Source organism: Bos indicus, chromosome 24 (genome assembly GCF_029378745.1).
Source record: "Bos indicus isolate NIAB-ARS_2022 breed Sahiwal x Tharparkar chromosome 24, NIAB-ARS_B.indTharparkar_mat_pri_1.0, whole genome shotgun sequence".
Lineage (NCBI taxonomy): Eukaryota > Metazoa > Chordata > Mammalia > Artiodactyla > Bovidae > Bos > Bos indicus.
The window spans coordinates 48,338,103-48,365,896 of record NC_091783.1 but is presented as its reverse complement, the minus strand read 5'-3'; the positions used below and the strand labels follow the sequence as shown (position 1 = coordinate 48,365,896).

Sequence of the window (27,794 nt, the reverse complement as noted above, 5' to 3'; positions counted from 1 at the left end):
AGCTGGACCCTTGGCTTAGAGGAAGAACAGAATCTGGGTTGCTTTATATTTGGGGTTTGACTGAGGTTTAATGCACCATTTTCTCGCCGTCTCAGTAATGGCAGTTTGTGCTCAAAATACATCAAACCTCAGTAACAGGATAACTGAGGATCTGGGGGAGTGGGCATTTGAGAGTGTATAGAAGGTAAATTTTAAATTACACAAATGATAAAACTTCACCAAGAACATCTAGAAAATGACAAAGAAATGAAAATACATGTGGTTATAATCCCGTAACACAGCCTTCACTGTCCTGAGCCGTCATCCTACCATCAATTTTTTTAAATGTGCCTTTGGCAGAGTTGAAGATGTAGTGTGTGTGTGTGTGTGTGTGTGTGTGAGAATAATGGGCAGTCTGCTTTTTCAGTTAATATGTCATAGGCCTCTTTTGTGCTGCTGCATTATCTCAATAAACATCATTTTTATTGGTTGGGTAATGTCACATCATTTTGTAAAACTCTCTCCTCCTTTTCATCTTCTTGGTCTCCCTCATGCCATCTCTGTTAAAATTCTGCTCCTTCTCTGATTTGGATAACTGGCCTGCCTTGTCCCTGTCTCCATCCCCCCTACACACACATACACATACACACATACACAAACACACCAGGATTTCTTCCATACAGCCTTGCTAATCAAAGGGTGGTCCCAGACCAGTGGCATGGACATCCCCTGGGAGCTTGTTAGAAATACAGAATCTCAGACCTAAACTGGGACCCACCAAATCTGAACCTGCATCTCTATTCTGACAAGATCCCCAGGTGATTCCTAAGCACACTGAAGCTTGAGAAGCACTGAGCTGAAACACATTCCCCTGTTCCAGGACAGAATCCTGTCCAGATGTACAGCCTGCAGAGAGCTGGCCAAATGGAGAGGGGACAGGGAGTGAGTAGGGAAGGGTCAGGCGGACAGGTGGTGGGCAGCTGTGCACCAGGAATCTTAGAGAGATAGCAGGAAGGAAGGAGGCCTGTGAAAATCTATGCAAGATTGAAGATGCAAGATTGAAAATCGAGGGCTCAGTTGGCTAGGAGGGGCAGGAACACAGTGACCCGCCCCGGCTCACTCCTACTTGGTAGGTGAAGAAGCTGAGGCACAGAGAAGTGAAGCTGCTTGGCCACAGTCAGCAGTGAATAGGTGCTGGAGCTGGAAGACCAATCTCATTCCAGAGCCCACGCTCTTAACCGCCCTGCAGTGCTGTGGAGGGTAAACGACAGGAGGAAGAAAAGAAGGAAAGCATGTTAAGCTCCCACAATGAGCTGGGTATTTTTTCACTTCCTTACATATAATGATCACGAAAGCCTTTGCTTTTTTAGACATTTGTTTATTTGTGGCGGCACTGGGTTTTCATTGCTGTGCATGGGGCTTTCTCGAGTTGTAGTGAGCAGGACTGCTCTCGAGTTGCAGTGTGTGGGCTTCTCATTGCAGCGGCCTCTCTTGTTGCAGAGCCTGGGCTCTCGAGTGCTGGTTTCAGCAGTTGTGGAGCATGGGCTTAGTTGACCTACAGCATGTGGAATCTTCCTAGACCAGGGATGGAACCCATGTCCCCTACATTGGCAGGTGGATTCTTAACCACTGGATGACCAGGGAAGTCCCATTACAATAGCCTTTGGAGGTGGATATTCATATCCTATGTTACAGACGAGGAGGTCTGTTTGTACCAGTGGTGAACAATTCCTGAGTTCCCATGGTTACTAATAGCTGAAGTCAGGACTTGAGCCTAGGACATTTTGGGCCCCACTGTGAGACTTTTTCCAACTTGCATACGTCATCCACAAGGTGTGATACTGGTTTCTCCACTCAGAACAGCTTCTTTCCTTCCCTTTCTCTCTTGATCTTATTTTTTTAGATTTGATAAAAACTTAAAAAATATTTTATTGGAGTATAGATGATTTACAATGTTATGTCAGTTTCTTCTGTACAGCAAACTGAATCACATATACATCAGATCAGATCAGTCGCTCAGTCGTGTCCAACTCTTTGCGACCCCATGAATTGCAGCACGCCAGGCCTCCCTGTCCATCACCAACTCCCAGGGTTTACCCAAACTCATGTCCATCGAGTCGGTGATGCCATCCAGCCATCTCATCCTCTGTCGTCCCCTTCTCCTCCTGCCCCCAATCCCTCCCAGCATCAGAGTCTTTTCCAATGAGTCAACTCTTCACATGAGGTGGCCAAAGTACTGGAGTTTCAGCTTTAGCATCATTCCTTCCAAAGAAATCCCAGGGCTGATCTCCTTCAGAATGGACTGGTTGGATCTCCTTGCAGTCCAAGGGACTCTCAAGAGTCTTCTCCAACACCACGGTTCAAAAGCATCAATTCTTCAGCACTCAGCCTTCTTCACAGTCCAACTCTCACATCCATACATGACCACAGGAAAAACCATAGCCTTGACTAGACGAACCTTTGTTGGCAAAGTAATGTCTCTGCTTTTGAATATGCTATCTAGGTTGGTCATAACTTCCCTTCCAAGGAGCAAGCGTCTTTTAATTTCATGGCTGCAGTCACCATCTGTAGTGATTTTGGAGCCCAGAAAAATAAAGTCTGCCACTGTTTCCACTGTTTCCCCATCTATTTGCCATGAAGTGGTGGGACCAGATGCCATGATCTTCATTTTCTGAATGTTGAGCTTTAAACCAACTTTTTCACTCTCCACTTTCACTTTCATCAAGAGGCTGTTGAGTTCCTCTTCACTTTCTGCCATAAGGGTGGTGTCATCTGCATACCTGAGGTTATTGATATTTCTCCCGGCAATCTTGATTCCAGCTTGTGTTTCCTCCAGTCCAGCGTTTCTCATGATGTACTCTGCATATAAGTTAAATAAGCAGGGTGGCAATATACAGCCTTGACGAACTCCTTTTCCTATTTGGAACCAGTCTGTTGTTCCATGTCCAGTTCTAACTGTTGCTTCCTGACCTGCATACAGATTTCTCAAGAGGCAGATCAGGTGTTCTGGTATTCCCATCACTTTCAGAATTTTCCACAGTTTATTGTGATCCACACAGTCAAAGGCTTTGGCATAGTCAATAAAGCAGAAATAGATGTCTTTCTGGAACTCTCTTGCTTCTTCTATGATCCAGCAGATGTTGGCAATTTGATCTCTGGTTCCTCTGTGTTTTCTAAAACCAGCTTGAACATCAGGAAGTTCACAGTTCACATATTGCTGAAGCCTGGCTTGGAGAATTTTGAGCATTACTTTACTAGCGTGTGAGATGAGTGCAATTGCGCGGTAGTTTGAGCATTCTTTGGCATTGCCTTTCTTTGGGATTGGAATGAAAACTGACCTTTTCCAGTCCTGTGGCCACTGCTGAATTTTCCAAATTTGCTGGCATATTGAGTGCAGCACTTTCACAGCATCATCTTTCAGGATTTGGAATAGCTCAACTGGAATTCCATCACCTCCAATAGCTTTGTTCGTAGTGATGCTTTCTAAGGCCCACTTGACTTCACATTCCAGGATGTCTGACTCTAGGTCAGTGATCACACCATCGTGATTATCTGGGTCGTGAAGATCTTTTTTGTACAGTTCTTCTGTGTATTCTTGCCACCTCTTCTTAATATCTTCTGCTTCTGTTAGGTCCATACCATTTCTGTCCTTTATCGAGCTCATCTTTGCATGAAATGTTCCTTTGGTATCTCTGATTTTCTTGAAGAGATCCCTACTCTTTCCCATTCTGTTGTTTTCCTCTATTTCTTTGCACTGATTGCTGAAGAAGGCTTTCTTATCTCTTCTTGCTATTCTTTGGAACTCTGCATTCAGATGTTTATATCTTTCCTTTTCTCCTTTGCTTTTCACTTCTCTTCTTTTCACAGCTATTTGTAAGGCCTCCTCAGACAGCCACTTTGCTCTTTTGCATTTCTTTTCCATGGGGATGGTCTTGATCCCTGTCTCCTGTACAATGTCACGAACCTCATTCCATAGTTCCTCAGGCGCTCTAACTATCAGATCTAGGCCCTTAAATCTATTTCTCACTTCTACTGTATAATCATAAGGGATTTAATTTAGGTCATACCCGAATGGGCTAGTGGTTTTCCCTACTTTCTTCAATTTGAGTCTGAATTTGGCAATAAGGAGTTCATGGTCTGAGCCATAGTCAGCTCCTGGTCTTCTTTTTGCTGACTGTATAGAGCTTCTCCATCTTTGGCTGCAAAGAATATAATCAATCTGATTTTGGTGTTGACCATCTGGTGATGTCCATGTATAGAGTCTTCTCTTGTGTTGTTGGAAGAGGGTGTTTGTTATGACCAGTGCATTTTCTTGGCAAAACTATCAGTCTTTGCCCTGCTTCATTCCGTATTCCAAGGCCAAATTTACCTGTTACTCCAGATGTTTTTTGACTTCCTACTTTTGCATTCCAGTCCCCTATAATGAAAAGGACATCTTTTTTGGGTGTTAGTTCTAAAAGGTCTTGTAGGTCTTCATAGAACTGTTCAACTTCAGCTTCTTCAGCATTACTGGTTGGGGCATAGACTTGGATTACTGTGATATTGAATGGTTTGCCTTGGAAACGAACAGAGATCATTCTGTTGTTTTTGAGATTGCATCCAAGTACTGCATTATACATATATCCACTCTTTTTAAGATTGCTTTCCCATATATGTCATTACAGAGGATTGAATAGAGTTCTCTGTGCTATACAGTAGGTCCTTATTAGTTATCTATTTGGTATGTAGTAGGGTGTATATGGAGAAGGGAATGGCAACCCACTCCAGTACTCTAGCCTGGAAAATCCCATGGATGGAAGAGCCTGGTAGGCTGCATCCATGGGGTCGCACAGAGTCAGACACAACTGAAGCGACTTAGCAGCAGTAGCAACAGGGCATATACGGAGAAGGCGATGGCACCCCACTCCAGTACTCTTGCCTGAAAAATCCCATGGACGGAGGAGCCTGGTAGGCTGCAGTCCATGGTGTTGCGAAGAGTCAGACACGACTGAGCGACTTCACTTTCACTTTTCACTTTCATGCATTGGAGAAGGAAATGGCAACCCACTCCAGTGTTCTTGCCTGGAGGGTCCCAGGGACGGGGAGCCTGGTGGGCTGCCAGCTATGGGGTCGCACAGAGTCGGACACGACTGAGCGACTTAGCAGCAGCAGCAGCAGGGTATATACATCTATCCCCCAGTCTCCAATCTCCCAATTTATCCCGCACCCCTGGTAACCTAAGTTTGTGTTCCACATCTGTGACTCTATTTCTGTTCTGTAAGTAAGTTCATTTGTACCATTTTTAAAAGCTTCTACATTTAAGTGATGTCTGACATTTGTCATTCTCTGTCTGACTTAACTCAGTATGACAATCTCTAGGTCCATCCATGTTGCTGAAAATGGCATTATTTTATTCTTTTTTATGGCTGAGTAATATTTCATTATGTATATGTACCCCATCTTCTTTTTCCATTCTTCTGTTGGTGGACATTTAGGTTTCTTCCATGTTCTGTGTTGTTGGTTATTGTAAATAGGGCTGCAGTGAACACTGGGGTACATGTATCTTTTCAAATTACAGTTTTCTCCAGATATTACACCCAGGAATGAAATTGCTGGACCACATGATAGCTCTATTTTTAGTTTTTAAGGACCTTTCATATTGTTCTCCGTAGCGGCTGTACCAATTTACATTCCCACCAACAGTGTAGCAAGGTTCCTTTTTCTCCACGTCCTCTCCAGTTGGTGGAGTTTTTGTTGGTAGAGTTTTTGATGATGGCCATTCTGACCAGTGTGAGGTGATACCTCACTGTAGGTTTGATTTGCATTTCTCTAATAATTCATGATGTTAAGCATCTTTTCATGTACTTTTTGGCCATCTGTATGTCTTCTTTGGAGAGATGTCTATTTAGTTCTTCTGCCTATTTTTTTGATTAGTTTTTTTTTTTTTTTTTTAATTGAGCTGCTTGAGCTGTTTGTATATTTTGGAGATTAATCCCTTATAGTTTCCTTCATTTGGAAATATTTTCTCCCAGTCTGTGGGCTGTCTTTTTGTTTTGTTTCTGGTTTCCTTCGCTGTACAAAAGCTCTTAAGTTTAGTTAGGTCCCTTTTGTTTATTTTTGTTTTTACTTTCATTACTTTAGAAGGTGGATAAAAAAAAGATCTTGCTTTGATTTATGTCAGAGAATGTTCTGCCTGTGTTTTCCTCTAAGAGTTTTATAATATCCAGCCTTACATTGAGGTCTTTAATCCATTTGGGGTTTATTTTTGTGTGTTGGGTTAGGGAGCAGTCTAATTTTAGTCTTTTATACGTCACTGTCCAGCACTGCTTACTGAAGACACTGTCTTTTCTCCATTGTATATTCTTGCCTCTTTTGTCAGGGATTAGGTGACCATAGGGTTTACCTCTGGGCTCTCTGTCCTGTTCCAGCGATCTATATTTCTGTTTTTCTGCTAGCACCATACTGTCTTGATTACTGTAGCTTTGTGGTATAGTCTAAAGTCAGAGAGCCTGATTCCTCCAGCTCTGTTTTTCTTTCTCAAGATTGCTTGAAAAAGAAATCTTGGGGTCTTTTGTGTTTCCATACAAATTGTAACTTTTTTTTTTTTTTTTTGGGTTCTAATTCTGTGAAAAATGCCATTGGTAATTTAATGGGGTTGCATTGAATCTGAAGATTGCTTTGGGTAGTATAATCATCTTGACAATATTGATTCTTCTAATTTGAGAATATGGTATATCTCTCCATCTCTTTGTGTCATTTTTTATTTCTTTCCTCAGTTTCTTAGAGTTTTCTGAGTACAGTTCTCTTGCCTCTTTACATAGGTTTATTCCTAGTTATTTTATTCTTATGATGTGATGGTAAATAGGATTGTTTCCTTAATTTCTTTTTCTGATCTTTCATTGTTAGTGTATAGCAATACAAGAGATTTCTGTGTTTTAATTTTGTATCCTGCAATTTCACCAAATTCATTGAAAAGCTCTAATAGTTTTCTGGTAGCATCTTTAGAATTTTCTGTGTAGAGTATCATGTCATCTGCAAACAGTGACAGTTTTATTTCTCCTTTTCCAATTTGGATTTCTTTTGTCCCTTGATTTTAAAACTGCACCCCAGGCCAGGGGCACATTCCCCTTGCCTGTTCATGATGGGAACAAACACAGGGCAAGTTTTAGATGTTTTTCCAATCCTTAAACTTGTGAAATGCGTACAGCTAGAAGGTACCTGGTTGAGCATTTAATCCAACTGCCTCATTTTACAGTTAATGAAACTGTAGCCCAGAGAGTTCAAGTGGCTTATCTGAGGTCAGACAGCCATCAAGTTATAGACCTGAGACTCTCACTCATGCTCCATTTGTGACTCTGGGCTGAATTTGCCTCTGGTGCCCTGTGTGCTAAGGAGTCTGTTCACCACCCAGGCCGCCAGCACTGAGTTGTCATGTTGCTAGGTCAGTGTAAGTTCAGCCTTTAGCTTAGGCAGGAAGATGCAATAGATGAACCTCCATTAAAAAAAAAAAAAAAAAAGAAAGCTAACTAATAAAAATAATATCTGCTTGTTAAAAATCCAAGCAGCATGTCTGCAAACACTTAAAAGCACCCCTTCCCAGTCCTCCTCAGCCCACTCCCCAGGGGTAGTCACTTAGTGCTGCCTCCAATGGCTTCTTAATTTTCCTGCCAGCCCCTGGGTTTTGTAAGATCCATGCCACAGCAAGGCTATTTTTAACAAGCATCCTAGGCTTCAGGGGGTTGAGGAGAGGGAAAGAAAAAATATATTCTATTTGTGTATTTTTAATCCATGTGCGTTTGAGCAAGCAGTGGCTTTCCTGTGCCTGCCGCCAAGGGTTTTGGGCAATTGATTAGGCTTTCTGGGTGCAGGGCAATCCTGTCTCTCCCCCTAACAAGGCTGGAAGACCAGGGAGAGGCTTAGGTGATATTTCTGGGACTGATGGCTGCCTCAGCTGGCCACCTCCTGCTCCTGCCTGCCCCCAGCCCCTCTCCTTCCCGGCAGCCTTGACAGCCCTGGCTGGGTCTCCCAGAGCAGTGGAGGCCTGGGAACCTGACTCTTTGTGCCAGCTCATATTTAGAAATGTCTCCAGCCAGAGGTTGGCATCTGTCCCGCTTGGGCTCTGGGCAGGGGGTACAGTCACATGTGCTGCCTTCGGGTGGGCAGATTCTGAGTGGGCAATGGCCTGCTCTGAATATAAACACACTCCTTTTATGCCGAGTAGCTGGCATCCGAGCCTGTGCTCCTGGGCACTGGGTGAAGGCGAAAGCTGGTAGCTGGATGGGCAACAAGGAGATGGAAGAAAGATGTCACAAGGCTTAACTGGGCAAAATGGTGGTGGGGGAGGAGTCTCAGCTCCCTCCCCCACCCCCTCCCCCCGACCCCCAGACCCTGTCTGTTTCCCACACTCCTTTTCCAGGCGCCCAAAACATTGCCTGAGTAGGGGCTCTGCAGCCCCACGGGGGTTGGGGGCAGAGTAGGCCAGACAGTGCCCCTCATCTGGGCCTTCCCTTCTGCCTTGTGAGTTCCCCAGTCTGTTGAGGGGTGATCCTGGGAGGCCGTGGGGATGGGGACCAAAGTGAGGCTGGACGTGGGGCCACCTGTGGGCTCCTTGTCGGTGAGCCACCAGCCCTTCAACCTCTCCAGACGGAGCCTGCAAAAACGTGGCCCCGGGTGACCGTGAACACTACAATTTCCTTCTCACCTGCTTTCTTTCCCATGATAGCGCATGACAATGTATGAGACAGACCGACCGAGCCAGTCTTAAATAGTGCCCCTTGGGTAATGACCAGTATGTGCCTCCAGTCTTAAATAGTGCCTTTGGGTAATGACCAGTATGTGCCTCCAGTCTTAAATAGTGCCCCTTGGGTAATGACCAGTATGTCTTAGTCCTGTCAAAGCTCTCCTTTCTTTTAAACAGGTCCTTTACGAAGGGGCATTCTGGTTCATTCACTGAGGTGCTTAATGAACACGGGTGAAGTGCTACCTGCAGCCCCCTCAGCGGCTGACGGGGGCTTTGAGACCTCCTTACACGGCCCCTCTCCACCCCTCTGCGGGCCCGCCCTGCGGACCATGGTGGCTTGCTTACCACATTCAGCTCTCTGAAGAGGAGTCTGCCTTCCTGCAGCTGAACTTGCAGAGAGAACACAAATGCAGCAGCAGGATTTCCCTCTTACATATATGTGTGCTCAGTCTCTTCAGTCGTGTCCGACTCTTTGTGAACCTATGGACTGTAGCCCACCATGCTGCTCTGTCCATGGGATTGTCCAGGCAAGAGTACTGGAGTGGGTCGCCATGCCCTTCTCCAGGGGATCTTCCCGACCCAGGGATCAAACCCTGCGTCTCTGATGCCAAGTTAGTGCCGAGTGTGGAAGCCCCTAGCGTCCCCCACCTCAACCTGCTCCATCCTTCCTTCCTCTTCCCACATCTCAGGGGAAGAGAGCTCCAAGCAGTGGTCAAGAAGGCTGAATAGACATTTTATTTATGTCTCCACAATAACTGAATGAATGAATGAGTGGATAAGCAAGTGAGCAAATGACTGGAGGAACAAATGGAAGCTCCATCTCTGCTCCAAAGGAACTTAGAATTCGAAGGGGAAGAACCACGCCTGCCTGTAGCACGGTAGCGCTGTGGAACTGAAGGGGTCCCTAGGGATTGGACTCACTCCCCTCTTTTTATGGGAAAGGAAGTACGGGGCTGCCATGCGGCAGACCTCGGAGGTCAGAGCTTGGCGAAATCACCCAGGGTGAGTGAGATCCGGAATCGAGCGCAAGGCTGCCCTACTTTCCCTCTGCTGCCGCCCTGAGTGTCCCTCGTCCTTGGGAAAAATTGCCTTTTCATATGGTTGGGAGGGGATGGTGCCATTTTTCTTTGAGGGTTAATTGTTTTGCTGACAGCACAGATAATTAGGAGTGAGAATCCCGGAGCGAGGGCGACAGCACCGTCTGCTGTGAATATGTTTCAGCCCCACCTTGCAGGAGGGCTCGAGAGGGCTCCTGTCCCCACCCTCCCACCCCCAGCAAAAACTGATGTGCTCTGGCTATTTGCTTCTGGAACTCCAGCCGCCAGGTGATCCTGTAGCCCGCTGGGCGAGCTGGTGACCAGCTTCAAAAGGGTGGGCTTCTCCCCCCTCCCCCAGGTCACGTGGTGTGTGTGCGCAGTAGGGCTCACTTCTTACTAGGTAGAACAAGGACCCCACCCCTGCCTCGGGCTGCTAGAGACACAGAGCAGTACCCCCAGAAGATGACTTTCTGTTCTTCCTGTAGCCTGATCTCTTGAGTTCTGGTTCGCTGCTGAGGAAGGTGGGCATGTGGGTCTGCTGTGGGCTCATGGCTGACACTGGTGTTTGGGCCATTTTTTTCTGTTTAATTCCATGGATTTGCCACCTATCCTGGGTTTTCTGGCCTTTGACTGTGCTGCTTGTTCTAGAAGGAGCTCAAACTGCCTTCTGTTGCCAGATAGCAATTCCCTAGGTGTGACTTCTCCAGGAGAAACAGAGTAGCTTTGGCATCAAGCTGAGAATCCCATCATCCAGGAGCATCTGAGATCTTTCTTTGTAGGGGCTGGAACTTCGGGTAGTGTTTTTTATTTTTCTTTCCATTTTCATTATTTAGGAGTATATCACATAAACAAAAGAGCATTGACCTGTATATATGCTTTTTGAAGGTAATACCAATAACTGCTTAGTTCTTTCAAAGGGGCGTCTTACCCCCGGTGCTGCCTTGCGCAGAAATGCCTGGGGGCAGAGCTGTAGAGTTGGGTCCCCTGGAGTCTCAAGGCTGGCACTCTGCCCCTCCTCCACCCCCAGCTGTGGCTATTTATCACAGCAGCTTCCTCTTCGCCTGAGCTGCTCCTGTCAGCTCGGAGCCCCCACATTCCTTCCTTCCCTATTTATCACTCTGTGCTGTCTTCACCTAGATCCTCCTCTTAGGAGAGAGACTACGGCCTGACCCTACTCCTGTATTCGTCTCTTCTCCCCATGCCCCACACCTTTGTTCCCCTCCCCCTCCCCACTCCTACTGACCCCCGCCCCCTGACACGGTAGGAAATTAACTCAGGTCTTAGGAGCTTGCTGGAAAGAATGATAACTGGGAGTCAGCAATTCTAGCCTTGACTCTTTTGCTATCGTCCTGTGTGATCTTTAGTGAGATGCTCAGCCTTTCTGTGCCTTTGTTTCCTTATCTCCAAAGTAACCTTTAAAGAGGATCCCTTCACATCACTACTGTGAAACCAAACGGGTGTCGTGGATGCAAAAGCAGCTGGCAGGGTATAAATTATGATACGTGTGTAAGACGTTGTTGTCGTTAGGCTGAGAGCATCCCAGGGACTCCAGGGCCCTGCCTTCCTACCCTCATCCCTGTCCATGGTGCTTCCTCTTACCCGCAGCGCTGGTGGCCCTGGCGGATGCTCTTCACCCGCTGCAGCCCCTTCTCCGCAGTGGGTCCACTGAGGCCCAGAGGAGCCCAAGGTTGGCGTGGAGCTCAGAGTCACAGCACCCCTAGGAGTTGGAGTCCATCCCTGGTCAGAGGTGCAGGGATACAGACAGTGTGGCCCATCTCCAGAGCCCAGAAGGTCTGCATGCCAGGGCATGGCTGCTTCTAGCTGGAGGCTCTGACCACTTGCCCCCACCCCCTATCCCAGAGGGTGAGCTGTGGTCTTGGTTATGAAATGTGGTCACTCAGTGGGGCAGTATCTGTGTCCCTCTGCAGCGAGGTTTGCAGAGTACCCTCGTCTCTCACTCTGAGTGAAGGGCAGTGAAAGGAGGCTGCAGGTGGGTGGCCTTTCTGGAGCCCCAAACCCACAGCACACTGGAAGCCACCCAGGGACCTGGGCTACAAGAGTTGAAGAATATCCCCAGTAGGCATGGCCTTGTTCTTTGTGGGTTTCATTGGTGGAGGGAAGACACCCAGGTCCTTCTTTCTGGGGCAGTCTGAACTCTGGGGATGAGCTGAACTCTGAATGGTGGGTAGAATGAGTGACTGAGAGGTGGTCTTTCGGGCAGGTGAAATAAACTACGCAGAGGTAAGAAGATTAAGAACAAACGTGTGTGTGTTTGGAGGGAGGCATGCATGCAGAAGGCTGAGGGTAGGGTTGGTGGGTGGGACATCGGCAGTGAAGACCCTAGCTGAGGTAGTCTATATAGTCACCTGGAGTTATAAGACCTAATAATAAAAGAGAGAGAGAGAAAAAAAAAAAAGATGGCTGGAAAGTTCTAGAACAGCTAGGACTTGAACCTGTGTCTCTGGCCCAGGAGTCATCGGGCCTCTGTTCTTCCTGCAGGTCTCACTCTGAAGCAGCAGGGCACTCGGAAGGCCACACCACCTCCAAGAAGCAGGCCCAGCCAGGAGAAGGTAAGAGATGGCGTGGAGCCCTCCAGAGCCTGCAGCGTGAGCACCATCTGCAGCGCGTTGGACCTGGAGCCTCCAAGGCAGGACTGCTTCACTGGGGAGACTCAAGAGGAATTGATACTTCGGCCCCCAGTGACATGTACACGGTGTAATGACAGGTAATGAACCTGAGGTTCATCAATCCTTTCTGAATGATGTGGCAGGTAGGAGAATATATCAGCCTGGAGTAGACATACAATGTCAACTCTTGGGAAGATAACTATGCAAACAGAGCAGAGTAGGGCCTGATAAGATGATAGATGGATGCTTTATAGTTATTAGTTTCTGCCCCAAGCGCTTGCTGGAGTTAGCACCAGAAGATTTAGCATCAGGCAGGTTCACTTACTCTACCTTGTAGGAAGGCATGATGCCATTATGGATGTATCACCTCCTGTTTTAAGACCTCAGAGTAACAAATCAAGGAGTCATCATTTCCCATAGCTCCCTTGGGAGGCAGGGCATGAATGCTGGTGGGGAAACAGAGGCAGCAAAGACAGGCAGGAACTCTTTCCTATATTGGTGATACCTGAGGGACAGACCTGGAGGCCCCATTGGCTGAGAAGTGTTCTGGGTTGGATCAGATTTCTTGGATGACAGGTGAGGTAATGAGTTGGTATTTCTTGTTAAAAAGGAAGTAGGGACTTTGTGGCTTCCTTCAGCCCTCCAAAGATGCCAGGGCAAGTAGCAGATGATCAAGGTTGGCTAGGGGAGGTCATGAGTAGGGGTCTGGAGAGCTCAGGAAGGGGCTGGCAGACACTCTAGGTCTAGCAGGTAATTGGAGGAGATCAGCCATGGCAGAAAACATTAAGAAGGTCCTCAGAGTCTAGAGGACAAAGCCCTGAGGCGAAAGGACCAGGATCTAGTGGGATGGAGACCCCAAAGATGAGTTCTGATCTGATGGAGGGCCTGTTCCCACTGGCCACCTGGTGGAGAACCTGTTCCCACTGGCCATTTGGCCACTGTATCATACTGGGTACTACTCTGGCCACTTCCACCATGGGGTAAACAACAGGCTAGGGTGGGAGCAAAAATAGCTTGGGCCTTGGGAAACTGACCAGGGCAGGGGGAGAAAGCCAGTGGCCTGGGGCAGGAGGCCCAAGTGGGTGGGGCAAATTCCATTCCTGTGCAGGCCAGTGTCAGGGTCCATGAGGCCTAGCCAAAGGGTGGGGAGGGGCAGAGTCTTAGGACTTCTGGGTGGCCTTGTTCTAAATCAGGCAGAAAGAATAAGATGAAGAAGGAATCCAGAAAACAGCCCAATTCTAGCAAACGGATCAGCTTCAGGCACCAGGCAGGCCCAGGACTTGACTTTTGTCTATATGAACAAATGGAAGGGGAATCGAACTTTGGGGTGGGGGGGATCCCAGCGAGGATAGTCAGGGGTCTGGCTAGGCCTGGGGGGACTTTGCTAGGGAGCTGGCATCTTCATAATTTCCTGGGGCTAGCTGTGTCCCCAGGCACCCTAGACCCTAGTGTACTGGCCCTGGGCTATCCTCAGACCCCTGTCTCTCAGTGGAAGAGCTGGTCTGTGCATTTTCAGCTTGGCTAAGGACCTGGGCAGGGCTGAATCTGCGGGGCCTTGTGATGGGAAGTAATGGGGGCAGGAGGAGGCAGAAAAAGCCCAGCCCTGCAGGTGTGTGTGTGTGTTAAGTCGCTTCGGTTGTATCCACCCGTTTGTGACCCTATGGACTGTATGCAGCCCACCAGGCTCCTCTGTCCATGGGATTCTCAGGCAAGAATACTGGAGCCATGCCCTCCTCCAGGGGATCTTCAGGTGGGTGGGTGAGGACTTCTCATGTGTGCAGCCTTAAGAAGCTTAGGGGCAAAATACATTCTGATTAAGTCAAGAAAGAACAGCAGATTGAATCTATCAGAAGGTTCTTAACCTAGTTTCTCAATATTTACCAAGTACCTGTTTTGCACTCGGCACCATGCTAGTGCCAGACAAAGATGCATGAGGTGTGTCTGCTCCCAGGGGAGGGAATAAAGGGCAGAGGGAAAAAGCATGGGAGTAGAGACAGATCCCAGATTCTGGGAGCCTCAGGCTCCTGTCTTCAAAATGGTAACAAGACTTCCTCACTCATAGGCTGGTTGGGAGAATTAAATAAAACGAGACATGCAAAGCACCCAGCACTGCAGCTGGCACCATAATAATTGATCAATCATTTAGTTTGCTTCCATTGTTCTGCTCTTGGAGGAGCTCATGGTCTGCAGGCAGGAGGGAGTAAAGAAGTCTGGGAGAAACGCATCTGAATTCCCAGGACTTCCAACCATGAACTGGTTTGAAGCCGGACACGACCGATCGACTTAACACAGTTGAGGCCTGGGCTTTGGAAACCTGGTTCTCAGCATTCCTCTGGCTGTGGAAAATGTGGTTTAAGGTGGATCCAAACACTCGGAAATGGTGACTGCGTGCAAGTGCTTTGGCATTGGCTGGGCCCGGAGATGCTTTCTGGGCACTGAGTAGGGTACAGGGTGGGAGGGACGTGCCCAGGAATTTACAGAAACATTGAGAAGAGAGGACGTTCTCAGAATACTTGGAGAGTCTTGCCTCCTTGGCTTCCAGTGCTGTCCACGGGAGGGGAGTGGGGCGGGGTGAGGTGGGTACAGAAACCGGAGCAAGACTTGGGACCTGGAGAGGGACTGTCCAGAGACCAAGCATGAGCCGCACACATGGTTTTAAATTTGAAGCAAGTAAAATGAATTGTAATGACATTTCCTTGAACTCAGTGTGTTCAAAGTATTATCACTGCAACATAGAGTGAATATAATGATTAGTAACAAGATAATTCATATTCTTCTTTCTGAACATAGTCTTTGAGGTCCAAAGTGCATTTGGTACCTCCAATTATCTTGGGTTTGGACCAGCCACATTGCAAGTGTTCAATAGCACCTGTGGCCTGTGGCTACTGTATTGGTCAACCCGTGTCTAGAATTCAGAGCAGCTTGTTCAGGGGCACCAGAAGCCAGGTGTATCCAGAGCTAAACAACAGGATCTACTATTCTGTCCTCTTCTCGTGATACCTCTGAAATGAATTCTTAGGGAAACTGGCTTGAAGAATCAGAGATGTCTTGAATTACTTGTTCTGGATGGTAACGTATGTCCTGGCCTGGCCGTGGAGCCCCCTAGCTAACTTTGGGACACCACCACTTCCAGGTCTGGGGCTAACCCCCGGCAGTTCCCAAAGCTCTCTGAGCTTCAGAACCTGCTTTGGGAGTGGCACTAAGAAGGTCTATTTTACTGGGTAACTGTGAGGACTAAAGAAAATGATGATTACTTGGTGACATTCCATGCCAAGAAATAAGCTTTTTATTGTGAGGACTGATGCTGAAGCTGAAACTCCAATCCTTTGGCCACCTGATGCAAAGAACTGACTCATTGGAAAAGACCCTGATGCTGGGAAAGATTGAAGGTGGGAGGAGAAGGGGACGACAGAGGATGAGATGGTTGGATGGAATCATTGACTCAAGGGACGTGAATTTGAGTAAACTCCAGGAGTTGGTGATGGACAGGGAGGCCTGACATGCTGTGGTCCATGTGGTCGCAAAGAGTTGGACACGACTGAGCAACTGAACTGAACTGAAATTAAATAAAACCAAGTGGTGTTCCCACTATGGGCTAAGTTTGGCAAAAGTTTCCTGGTAGGATTTTCTGTAGTTCTGTCCTTAACCTTTCTGTTGTATGAGGACCGTGCATTTTCATAGGGCAGGACAAAGGGGCAGGGACGAGCCTGGATCTTCACCCAGGGTGGTGTGGCGGCTGTCTGTGGCCCTCCTTGTCCAGAGCCGTGTGGTTGGTCACCTGGAGGAGGCAGGCCCTGCAGGCAGCTTGCAGCCCTATGTCAGCTCTATCATAGGGAATGCTGGGGTCCCCAGACTTTTAGCTTTAGAGTGCGGACACCACTGTGGTGCTGTGTTTCAGGGCTGAGGATTGCCGGCCACCCCAGGACCCATTACCTAAGCCATCCCAAGTGTTTTGGAAGCTGACTTAGGTATCCTACTCCAAAATCTGCTTGTCCTTCTTCCCATCCCTCCCGTCTCTGCCTTTGAATCAAAGATCCGTCCCTACCCCACCTGCCTCCTTTCTTTCCAAAGCCGTAAAAATACAGGCTATTCTCCTTTAGGGCCAGAGAGCCAGTGTCATAGATATGGCTGCTCTTTCTGGGCTTGGAGAGGGTATTTTTCTTTATTACTCTGTGAATGACATCTACTCCAGGCACTGGTTTCCAGCAGCAGCTGAAAACAGTCATTGCTCTGTATGTGAATTAGCATAGCATCCTGACACAGGTCACTGGCACAGGGTCAGCACTCCACAAAATCAAATTCCCCTAAACCTAGCTTCATCTGAAGAATCGGTTAAATAATTCCTGCCTTTGGGGTTTTTCTGAGACACAAATGAGATCGTATATGTGAAAGTCCTTTATAAAGTTATAAAATGTTATTGAGACTCTTAATTCCCTCCTTGGGGTGTTTTCTTGTTTGAGAGCTGGGTGGGTTCTAACCGTGCCCTCCCGCTCAGCATCACGAGGCAGCCTGGGTCAGCATCACGCACTGTCCTCCCGCCCGCAGGCCCAACGCAGTGCTCCCCTGCCTGCTCCTCCGCAGGCGCTTCTGAACCAACCGGTTGTCTCCTGCGTGTCAGTGGCAGGTTTCCCTGATGTCTTTATTTGCCTTCAGCCTAGTGTGTGGGTCTTTAACTCATCTCCCTGAGTTTGGTATCTCTCCCCAGTTATTACGAAAGTTCACCTTCTGTCCTTCCTGGGCCTGAGGGGAGAGAGACCTGAAACCAAAGAAGTTCCATAGGGTCCTCTTCACCTACCTGGCTTGGGTTTGGTGAGGATTCTGCGATGGGGAAGGAGGTTTGAAGAGGGTGTCTACCAGCAGGTCCCCTGTCCTCAGGGCTGGTATGGAGGCAGCAGGACTAGGAGGTGCTGGCCGGTGATACAAAGAGTAACTGGGTATCAGCCGTGCTGGAATCAGGGCACAGTCTACAGATGAATGGGATTCTCCAGCCCTGGGGACTGAAGCAGCATTTTCAAGGTTGGGTCAACGCCTGATAGTCTGTGGTTGTGTCAGTGCTCCTTAGATGCTCACTGCAGTCAGCTGTGGGTCCCCTGCTGCGGCCTCACTAGACTGGCGCTTCCTCCCCCAGGGGCAGCTGGCTTCTGGTTCCTGCTTCTCTCCTGGGGCCTGAGCTCTCCAGGCTGTCACGAATCCTGAAGGAGTCTCCAAAGCAGTGTCACGGTGACTTAGCATCTATTTTAAAAGATAATCTATGTCACATGTAGGGGACAGCAAGGAGGGGTGTCATAAAATCAAGCACATTTAGATAGATAAATAGTCTAGATTCTTTCTAAGTTTGTTCATGACCCTCTGCACACCTCTCAACTTCTCCAGGCCTTAATGTTCTCATCTGTTAAATGGGCATGAGAAAGAGCACTGCAATGATTTAATGTTGTTGCCAGGCATCATGCATTCAAAAAGGAAGAGGCGCTGTGACTCTTAATCACCAAAGATTTGAGAATATTATGGCAACCCCCTTTTTCCTTACCAAGCCTAGCAGTGTGTAATTCTCTTCAAAATTGGTCTCTTTATTGCTTCCTGGGGGCCCATTGGGAACGGCTTCTGATACATCACCTTAAAACGTTGCAGCAGGGAGAGGCAGAAAGCCACGTTGTCCTTGACTGACAACCTTCATATGAGTACTTTAACAATTTTAATTTTTCATGATTCCTCTGATAAAAATAGTGCCTGACTAAAAACAAATACATTTGTATTTTCCATCTCCTTAATTAGTTTCTAATTTGGGGGCTCTTATTAGCTTAAAATCATCTCACTGAAATGGTCCTTGGATGATAAAAAACGTGAAAACCACAATCAATTCTAGAGAGATCTTGCTATTTAATTATGCTGATTGGAGCACTAGAGACCCCTGGCAAAACGAACCTCTCAGAATAAGCTTGATTTGTGTAATTTGGTTTTTAAAATTTTTGGATACATATTTATCAGGTTCAACTATGTGTTCTTGTTCTCCTTGAGACTGATGGGTGGAGGAATCCATGGGCCGTGGAGACCCTGGGACTCCGGCTAAGTCTGTGCAGTCGCTGCTAGGGCCTGGCCTGAAGGGAACATGGGCTCTCCAGATTGTCTGGTCATTTAAAAATGTCTTTGCTTTTTTATTTAAAAAAAAAAAAAGGTCAAAGATCACTCAGAAATAGCCTAGGAAAGGATAAGCTAATAAGAGTTTTGGAGTTTGATGGTAGAGAGAATCCTCCATGAAATCTTGGGTTAGAGATTATCTAGAACCAAATTCTAGAATGTGATATGACTTTGGAGCTGCTAGGAGGACCTACTTGCTCAAAAAAGATGTGTTCTCCAGCATCCAAACCCATGGATCAGTGTTAGCTTTGCTAAAAGTAAGCAACCAGCTGCTACGTAATGGAAAGGACACAGCACCACCCAGCACATTTTCCCACCATAAAACTGCTCCTGCCTATGACTCTAGCGACCAGCTTATGCGGGAACTGGAGGCATATGGGAAAGCCCAGCACAGGGAGGCCGTCACCAGATCCAGACCGAGAGGGCTCCTTAGGACAATGCCCTAACTTCTCCAAGAAGAGGTCAAGGGAAAATAAAAGGGAGACGTGAGGGAATTGTTAAGGATTTAAAGTCGTTTAATAGACATACTGACCGAGCACCCTGTGTGGGTCAAGTTTGAATACTGACCCAAGTCCACCTTGATTCTCTCTGAGAGAATCAATATTCGCTCAATAGGAGGTTATTCTAATCTCTCAAATAGGAGATTACAGACAGGCTGGGAGTTAGAGATCCAGGAATTACTGTTAATTATTTTAGGGTATGTGATATTGTGGCAATGTTATATACTGAAGTATTTACGATGATGTCTGGGATTGTCTCTAAAACATTTTAAATTTAAAAGAATGAAGCAAAAACAGATTGTTGGATATTGTTGAAGCTGGTTTGGTGATTGGTGATGGGTACGTGGGGATTTATTGTGCTTTTCTATTTTGTGTGTATTTGAAGTGTTCAATAATAAAAAGTAAAATAATAATTAATGTCCTTATTGACTGGCTGAAGCCTGAAATTTCACCATTAGAGCTTTATTAATCTAACTGAAGCCTTTCTTCCTCTATAATGTATAGCTTCTCTTAGAATATGATTTACCCTTTAGAAACATAACAGTGTTTCAATAGAACATTTCCCCAGTTTGGGATTTTGTAGGTATCCCATGCAAAAGGGTTCCAGGTAAGGTAAATTCGGAAAAGGTAGCATTGAACAAAGCCAAACAGGTTTTCAGAGCCTTGATTAAGCTGTGATAGTGTTAGTCTCTCTTTGTGACCCCATGGACTGTAGCCTGCCAGGTGCCAACGGAGTGTGTAAACATTCCCTTCTCCAGGGAATCTTCCTGACCCAGGGACTGAACCCAGGTCTTCTGCATTGCAGGCAGATTCTTTACCATCTAAGCCACCAAGGAAGCCCTGATTGTACTGTGAATGTATGTTAATACATACTGTGTGTCTTGAGTGGGGGTCGGCTATAGCAGTGCTGTGTTCCCTTAAATAATATGTCATGTGCTTCAGAGCAGATAGAAACTTTCAGCTCCTCTAATGAAAATCAAGAAGGTCAGAAACCTGGGTTCGAGAGCTGTTTCTATTTACTAACTGGTGATTGGTCAATCACTCAAACTTTCTGAGCCTCAGTTTTCTTATCTAACAAAATGAGCTTCATATCACCTGCCACTTATGTTCCAAGAATATGAAAGGGCTTCAAGCAGTGTAAAGCCCAACACCAAAGGTTAAAATGTATGATTATTATTTGGTGCCATTTTCTGAAACTTGATCCACAAATGTTTGCTTGGAGGCTCATGGCTCTGTGTACAGGTGTGGTCTGATATCACCTAAAAGTAAAGACTGTCCTGGGTGTCATGTGCTTCACAGGTAGAGAAGAGGTGAAAACAAGTTTCCTGCCCTTTGGGAGCTCACGATGAAGCTGGGGGAGGGGGAGTGGTAGTGCGAATACACAGTGACCGCAAAGCCATCTAGCCATAGGGAGAGGTGAAAGGCTCAGGTTCAGAGGACAGGGGGCCCCACTCTTGGCTGAAGTAACCTTTGAAGGCCACCTAGAGGAGGTGGCACTTGAGTCTGAAGCCTGGGAATGTCCGGACGGGCCATCCCTTTGTTGTTTGTGGATCATTCCATTGGAATGCTTTCCTGTCTTCCGCCTCCACATGCCTACAGGCTTCAGCTGAGCAGTCTTATCTGACTTGGGGGCCCAAGTCTTCCCTGTCTGGACCTGAGGTCATGCTCCCCCTGTCCAGCTTTCTACCCACTCCCGTCCTCTTCTCCTCTCCATCTCCACCCCTTTTGTCTGCCTTCCCAGCAGAGCTTAGAGCAGCTGGGATTACTCATCCCGTCCATACTCACTCACTCCTGCCCTGTCTTTTCAGTAAAAAAAAAAAAAATTATCAACCACGGAAACAAAGCAATAAATTATGATTCAGAGATACCCGAGCCTTCTTGTGGAGATGTTTATTATCATCAGCAAATCATTCTTTAGGGCACAGAGAAAAGACGGCCTGAGTGGAATCAAGCAAAAGGTGGGCAGCAATTGCTCCAGTAAAGTTGAAGGGATTTGAGGCACCCTGGGAGCTGGCCCAGTTTCTTGGGTGCAGAGAGCTTGGGGGAGCGGTTGGCTCTGACTCCTCCCAGCGGGTGTGCATGGCGTTACTTGGGATGAGTAGCCATCAGAGGCACTTGTTAGCTAGGAACCCACACTGTCCTTGTACTTGCACAGCAGAAACGAATGAAAAGGTCCTTGAACGGGACGAGGCTGTGCTGGATGCTTCAGCACAAGGGGGCCCAGCTCTGCCACTCGAGGATTCAGAGGCAACCTGGCCCCCTGCCTTGTCCCCCAGAGTCCTGCGTGGACAGAGCTCAGCCCACTCCCAGCACATTTGACGGCTCAGGAAGCTATTGTTAGTATTGGTATTTGGGGAAGGACCTACTCAGTCCCTGGCATGAAATCGGCCCCACTGTGGATCTTCCCTGCAACTGTACACCTCAGCTGCGGGCCTGCGGTGCTGGGTTCTGGCTCTGCCACTTGGGGCAGGGGACCTAGCCTCCCTGAGCCTCCGTGTCCTCAAGGGTAAGATGGGGCAACCACACCTCCCTCCTTCCCAGGACAGTTGGGAGGATGAAATGAAATGACACAGAGAGAGCGCTTGGCCTCCCCCTCTTTTACACTGAGAAGTAATAAGACACGGGACAATTTGCCCTGGGCCTCAGTTTCCTCATCTATTAACTGGAAATAGTTAGATTGCCTGTACTGATGACATCATTTAACTCTGAAGATAGTTTAATGGGCAATGAATGTAAAAACACTGCAAGAAATACAAAGAGTCAAACATTTAGAAAACTGTGTTCATGTGTATTCACATATGCAAACCCTCACGTGCAAAACGTCCTCAAAGGACAAAAATCTCAGAGTGGCAAAGTGTGGCCACAGGTGGTCTGGGGTGGGCGGGAGGAGAGACGGAGCACACGACTCCAGTCTGGTTTGTCTTGTGCGTTTTGGCCGGTCCACTTTGCCAACGGCTGTGCGTCCAGTTTTCTGGACACTGCTGCCCCCAACAGAGCGGGCTGTGGGAGAGGTGTGTGGGACCGACTCTGGCAGACCTGGCGTCCAGCTCGGCTTTGGAAGTGCCCTGTGGGACCCTGAGCAAGTCATGGAATTGCTTCCTCAGACACAAAGCAAAGATTAAAAACTGCCAGCCACATGACATCAAGAGGCTCTAAAGGAATGACTGAGTTAAAGCCTTTCTAAGTTGTGAAGCAGTGATGACCAAGGAAGAGGCCACCATCTCTATGCCTGTCTGCTGGCCTTCCTAGCCCAGTGCGCCATAGATTTAATAACACTTGTTAATTGATTACTAGGCATCTTGCCATTGCAGCTGCTTTGGGGAGGCAGTGGCAATTATTTTTGTGTTAGAGAGATACTCCCTGAAGAAGCCTTCCCTGACCCTGACCTGCTGCTGCTTTTCTGGGTCAGAGGGAATATCTTCTCCCTGCTCTGGTGGGTAACAGTCAGGTGGCCCCTGGGGCTGAGACCAGCCTTCCATTTACCCACTTATTCTAACTCACTTTGTAACTTAGCACTCACTCTGGGCATTGATTTACAGTTAATGGTTCTTCTTTAAATGAATACTTGCCTGGAATCTTTCATGAGTCGATGGAGGTGTTATTGACCTGGCAGCCAGGTAATGAGTCCTGGAGTGCCAAGTATTTTTTTTTTTTTTAACCAATATTACCTCTGTTTCCCCCTACCAGTCACATAAAGAACCTTCTACAAATACACACGGATTTTATTTTCAGGCTGCAAGGCATAGTGTGAAGAGTGTAGGGCTGAGTCAGGAGATAGGAGCTCTCAGCGGAGCTTTGCTGTTAACTCACTGTGTGATGCCGAGGAAGTCCCTTGACCTCTCTGGGCCTCAGTTTCCCATCTGTGGGATGGGGCAGGGCTGGGAGGGGAGTTCTTCCACTGAATCTCTGGCTAGATCCACCAGAGCAGCGATGCATGTAATGAATGAGCAAGATCTAGGTTTGGACTGTTGTTGCTGTTCAGTCGCCAAGTGGTATTTGACTCTTCACGATCTCATGCAGTGCAGCATGCCAGGCTTCTCTGTTCTTCACTATTTCCTGGAGTTTCCTCAGATTCATGTCCATTGAGTTGGTGATGCTATATAACCATCTCATCCTCTGCTGCCCGCTTCTCCTCCTGTCTTCAATCTTTCCCAACATCAGGGTCTTTTCCAATGAGCTGGCTCTTCGCATTAGGTGGCCAAAGTATTGGAGCTTCAGCTTCAGTCCTTCCAATGAATATTCAGGTAGATTTCCTTTAGGATTGACTAATTTGATCTCCTCCCTGTTTGGATTACAAAAATAATAATTGCTTTGTATAAGAAAACAAAACAATATACCCATGTTTGAATGAGTGAGGGAAATTGTGAGACACCCCCACCCCACCCCAGAGATCATCACTATCAACAATTCAGAGAAGTTTCACACCCATATCACTGTCTGTATTTATATTGTTGCCATGGATTTGGAAAAATAGATCCATATTACAGAAAGATGGGATCAAGCTATATATTATGTTCTGCAGCTTGTGTTTTTACTTAATATAATCTTTTAAAAACTGCTCATACACATCACTCTAGTTTTTTGTACTATGGTCGTCTATAATATGGATATAATTTATTAATAGGCTAGAATTTATTTTACCTCCTCAGTGGACGTCTGGGTGGTTGGCAGTACATTTTAATGGATGTGATGGCCGGCTGCCCCCTCCTACTCTGGGAGGGGTCAGAGAGGAGCCTGGGAGGGAAGAGCTCGCTTACACAGCCTAAGCCACCATCCTTGAGGGTGCTATCCTCTCACCTCTGCAGAATTCTTCTCCAACAAATACTGTGGCTGAGCAGGGCCAGGGCACAGGTGTCCCCCCTGTACCCCCAGAGTGGGGGGAACCAGGGCCATGCTGGGGACACAGCGAGGAGGGCCTGGAGGGCTTCATTTCTAATTGAATTAGAATTTTTGAATAGGTGAAGCATTTTCTATAGTTCAGAAATCAAACTGACACCCACAGGTATGCACTGCGATTGCACGCTCCCCCTGGCGCCCTCTACAGGCCATTTATATAACTTCTAGGCTTATTTTTTGTTTTCCTAATGCTAAAATAAGAAATTTCAGTAGATTCTTAGCTTACCACTTTACCATACAAAAGATACCCTGCTGTATATTCTGCACCTTGCTTTTTTAAAATTTCCTTAAATGTAGCTTAAATTTCTCCATATTAGTACACAGAGCAAATGCTTCATTTCTTAAAATAGCTGTGTAGTATTCCACAGGATACATGAACAGTTTTTTTTTTGAACCAGCCCCCTATAGAGGAGCACTTGAATCGTTGCCAGTTTTCTTTTTGCTATTAAAGACAATTCTGCAATCTGATGTCAGTCTGAACTATTTTATTGCATGTGTGTGTTTTAAATTGCAAACCACCCCAAATCTTTTCTAGAAGCAGGTAAAGTGTGCATTGTTTATAAACAGATAAGCCAATAAGACTTTGTTCCCTGAGCCCTGTGCCATTTCCCTGTCTTCCAAGCAACTGTCCCCCAGTCCCCTAGCATCCCCTAGTTCCCAAAACATCCGCCAAGATGCAGTGTTCTTTGCTTGCCAACTTGGACTGTTAGAAATAATCTTTGCTCTCATTTCCTCTGATGGTTTCAGTGAAGACTCAACCTAGGGCCTGAGAGACTGGGAATCTCTAGAAAGGTTTCTTGAGGTCCTAAGTGCAGTGGAAGAGGCATCCTGACAAGTTAGATGGTATGGATTCCGGTCCTGGATCACTGATGGACCGAGTGATTCTGTACAAGTCCCCTCCCTCACTCACTGCACAGGGCCCGAGGGCCATTCCTTTCCTCACATGTTGTGGTTCTAGGAGCAGCCTAATGGCATTCAGTACAGTTTTTAAATCCTCAGGTCCTGGATAGCAGTCAAGTGTCACTTTCTCCACGAGGGGCCTTGTGCTGGTGATTCCTCACCGCCCTCAGTGGCTAGAGCAGTTTCTTTAACGTGACATCAAAGCTTAGATGACGATGGCTTGTACATGATAATAAAATGATGCCCACCTGCGGATTCCCATTACTCAGAAGTACATTCATTGGGCTACAGGTTTGTGAAGCCCTTTCACTGCTAGTGCATGAAAAAGGGATATTTCACACATGCTTCACATTAGTACCGTGATCTAGCTTCTGAGTGAGAAAGAATCAGTGCAACAGCCAACTGCCACCTGAGAGCCCATGTCTATTGTATTACAAGCTGCCGTGGCCCCACCATTGACTGTGATCTTGTGCGATCTGATAAGGTAATAGTAATAATAACTTTCATTTTCACTATATGGACTCTTTCCCCCAGGGCTTGGCCACCTGCAGTGTCTTTTCTGTGGTCTCTTCCTGTCCAGGGTGCGTCCTAGGTGGGTGGGTGCCTCGCACTGAGTCTTGCCCCAGGAAAGAGGTTCTGGGCGTCATTTTTCAGTGAATCAGCGGGTAGCTCAGGCAGTCACTCAGTCCAGGGTTGCCGTGTTTAGCGTTCCTCAAACGCAGGGTGCCCTCACGGAACTCCTGACCCGGGCCCCACACCCTGGGTTCCCTCCTCCTGTAAACAGCATCACAGTCCTCTAAACCTCCTGCTTCAGTCCTCCCTGTGCCTCGTGACCTCCATGGTCAGTTCTGGAGTCTGCCAATCCCTCCATTCCCCATCACCCTCCCGGACTAGCCCAGAAACCCAACTGGTCCTTCTGCATTTTCTCTTGCCACCACCGTCCCCACCCTGATCTGTACACAGTGTATAGTGGATATGCTCATCTGACCTGACAGTGCCCTATTTAGAGCCTCTAAGGGCCTCTCACTGCTTCTAGGATAAAGGTAGTTGTTGATGTTCAGTCTCTAAGTTGTGTCCAACTCTTTGCAACTCCATGGAGTACAGCACACCAGGCTTCCCTTCATTATCTCCCAGAGCTTGCTCAAATTCATGTTCCTTGAATCGGTGATGCCATCCAACCATCTCATCCTCTGTCGCCCCCTTCTCCTCCTGCCTGCAGTCTTTCCCAGCATCAGGATCTTTTCCAATGATTTGGCTCTTTGCATCAAGTCCTGCAGCTAAGACCTGTTGTAGCAAAATAAAGAACGAAAGCAAGAAATGCAATTGACTTTAAAAAAAAAAGAGAGAGAAGTGCTGCTTGGAGCAAAGAGAAAATATAATAGGGACAGTCTGATCTCATGTGTAAGGGGTTTGGGCTGTTTCTCTGAGTGGTGTCTTTGCCTGAACCCTACAGACACTGACACCCACCTTCCCCTGTTTGTTTTCCAAAGGGCCTTTGGCTTTTGTGAGGTTTCGAGCCCTTGTGCAGAGATGTGGCTCCCGCTGGGGCAGATCTGAGCCCAGACTTTGCAGGGCTCCCCATCTGCCAGCAGCTCTGTGAGCAGGCTGCCGATTCCAGCTGCCCTTGGGAGGTGTGAGGACTCAGGGTAAGTGTAAATCACACTCCATCCAGTTTCCCCACCCCCAGCCCAGCACTATTTTCACCTAGGAAAAGTCTAATAAAAATGCATTCCAAGTCCTAGTCCTAAAGGAGGAAGGATGAGGAGGAGCAGGGGCGGGAAGCCAGTCCAGCACAGCCTTGATTAAATGAATCTGAGCTGCAGGGCTTTTCTGGCCTTAGAAGCAGCCCCAGGGCCCCTGGAAGCGGGTGGTCCTGGGTATGTGCTCCATGCTCCCGGTGTGTGGGGCAGCCTGGATCCCAGCCCTACCCTGAGAGTTAGGGGAGCGCTGTCTGCTCAATCTCAAGGCTGATCAGGCTGCAGAGGGGCCTCACCTCAGTGGAGGATGCACCAGCTGGGGATTTGCCTAGGAGAGCAGGGGTCAGGAAAGAGGCTCATGGGCATGAAGCACCTGTAGGAATCGGGGCAGGGAACCAGGCCAGTCCTCTGGAGCGGTGACTTGCAACCCTGGATGCACGTTTGAATCACCTGGAAGCTCTGGCTATCCCTCGGACGGATGACAGCAGTCTCTGGGGGTGGGACTCAGTTGATTTCAGTGGGAGCCATGGATTCAAAGCTTCCCTGAGCTCTGACACTGGCCACACTGAGACTTGTAATGAGGGCCCATGGAAACCCTGGTTGGGGTGCAGGGGAAGGCCTCGTCATGGGGTGGAAAATCATGGGACCAACAGACTCTGGATGGAGAACCAGTGTCCCCTGTCTAGCCACACAGATGACCAAGATTTTCAGCTGCAAGAGGGTTTGGGAAAGAGTGTGATGATCCAGAGGAGGCGGCTGCCCAGAGCCAGGGTCTGAAGAGCAGGGCCTCTGCAGGAGAGCAGGATGCTACGTAACCAGCTATAGAGTTGATCGTAGATGTTGCATTGTGGATATTTGGATGTGTGTCTGGTCTTTGCTGCCGGCCTTGGAGGGTCCAGGAGAGCAGTGGCTGGGCCATCACTGTATCACGATTTGGCCACCTCTCGCCTGCTCCCCTGTGGCCTCTCAGGCCCCAGCATCCTCATCTCTGACCTGGATGATCGCAGTTGCTTCCTGATTAGAGTCCTAGCCTCTGTCCCCAGCAGTCTAGCCAGAGGGATCCTTTAAAATGTGTCAATGGGCACCTCCTTTTCTCAGAACCTTCCAGTGTCTCCCCACGTCACTCAAGGTCCAAGTCCTCGAGTGAGCTGCAGGGCCCCCACTTCCCCTCCTGATCCCTCCAGCCACTGGCCTCCTCCCCGTCCTGGGCTCAAGGCCTTTGCCTGAGATGTTCCCTCAGCCCCCAGAGATCTGCAGGCCCCCTTCCTCCCCCTTCTTCAGGCCTTTGCTTGAATGTCACTTGC

The 27,794-nt window shown here is 47.7% G+C and overlaps 1 protein-coding gene across 4 annotated transcripts in view; it reads left to right on the top strand.

The window, feature by feature from the left end:
• Positions 1-27,794, top strand: part of ZBTB7C (zinc finger and BTB domain containing 7C) — a 383,007-nt gene that overhangs the window by 68,587 nt on the left and 286,626 nt on the right. For 2 of the 4 annotated variants that reach the window (XM_070779009.1, XM_070779011.1), the window contains exon 2: positions 12,235-12,460. The gene's annotated coding sequence lies outside the window, so the exon portion shown is untranslated. Of the gene's footprint in view, positions 1-12,234; positions 12,461-26,283; positions 26,440-27,794 lie in introns of all 4 variants that reach the window. The other 2 variants (XM_070779010.1, XM_070779012.1) reach the window with 2 other exon arrangements.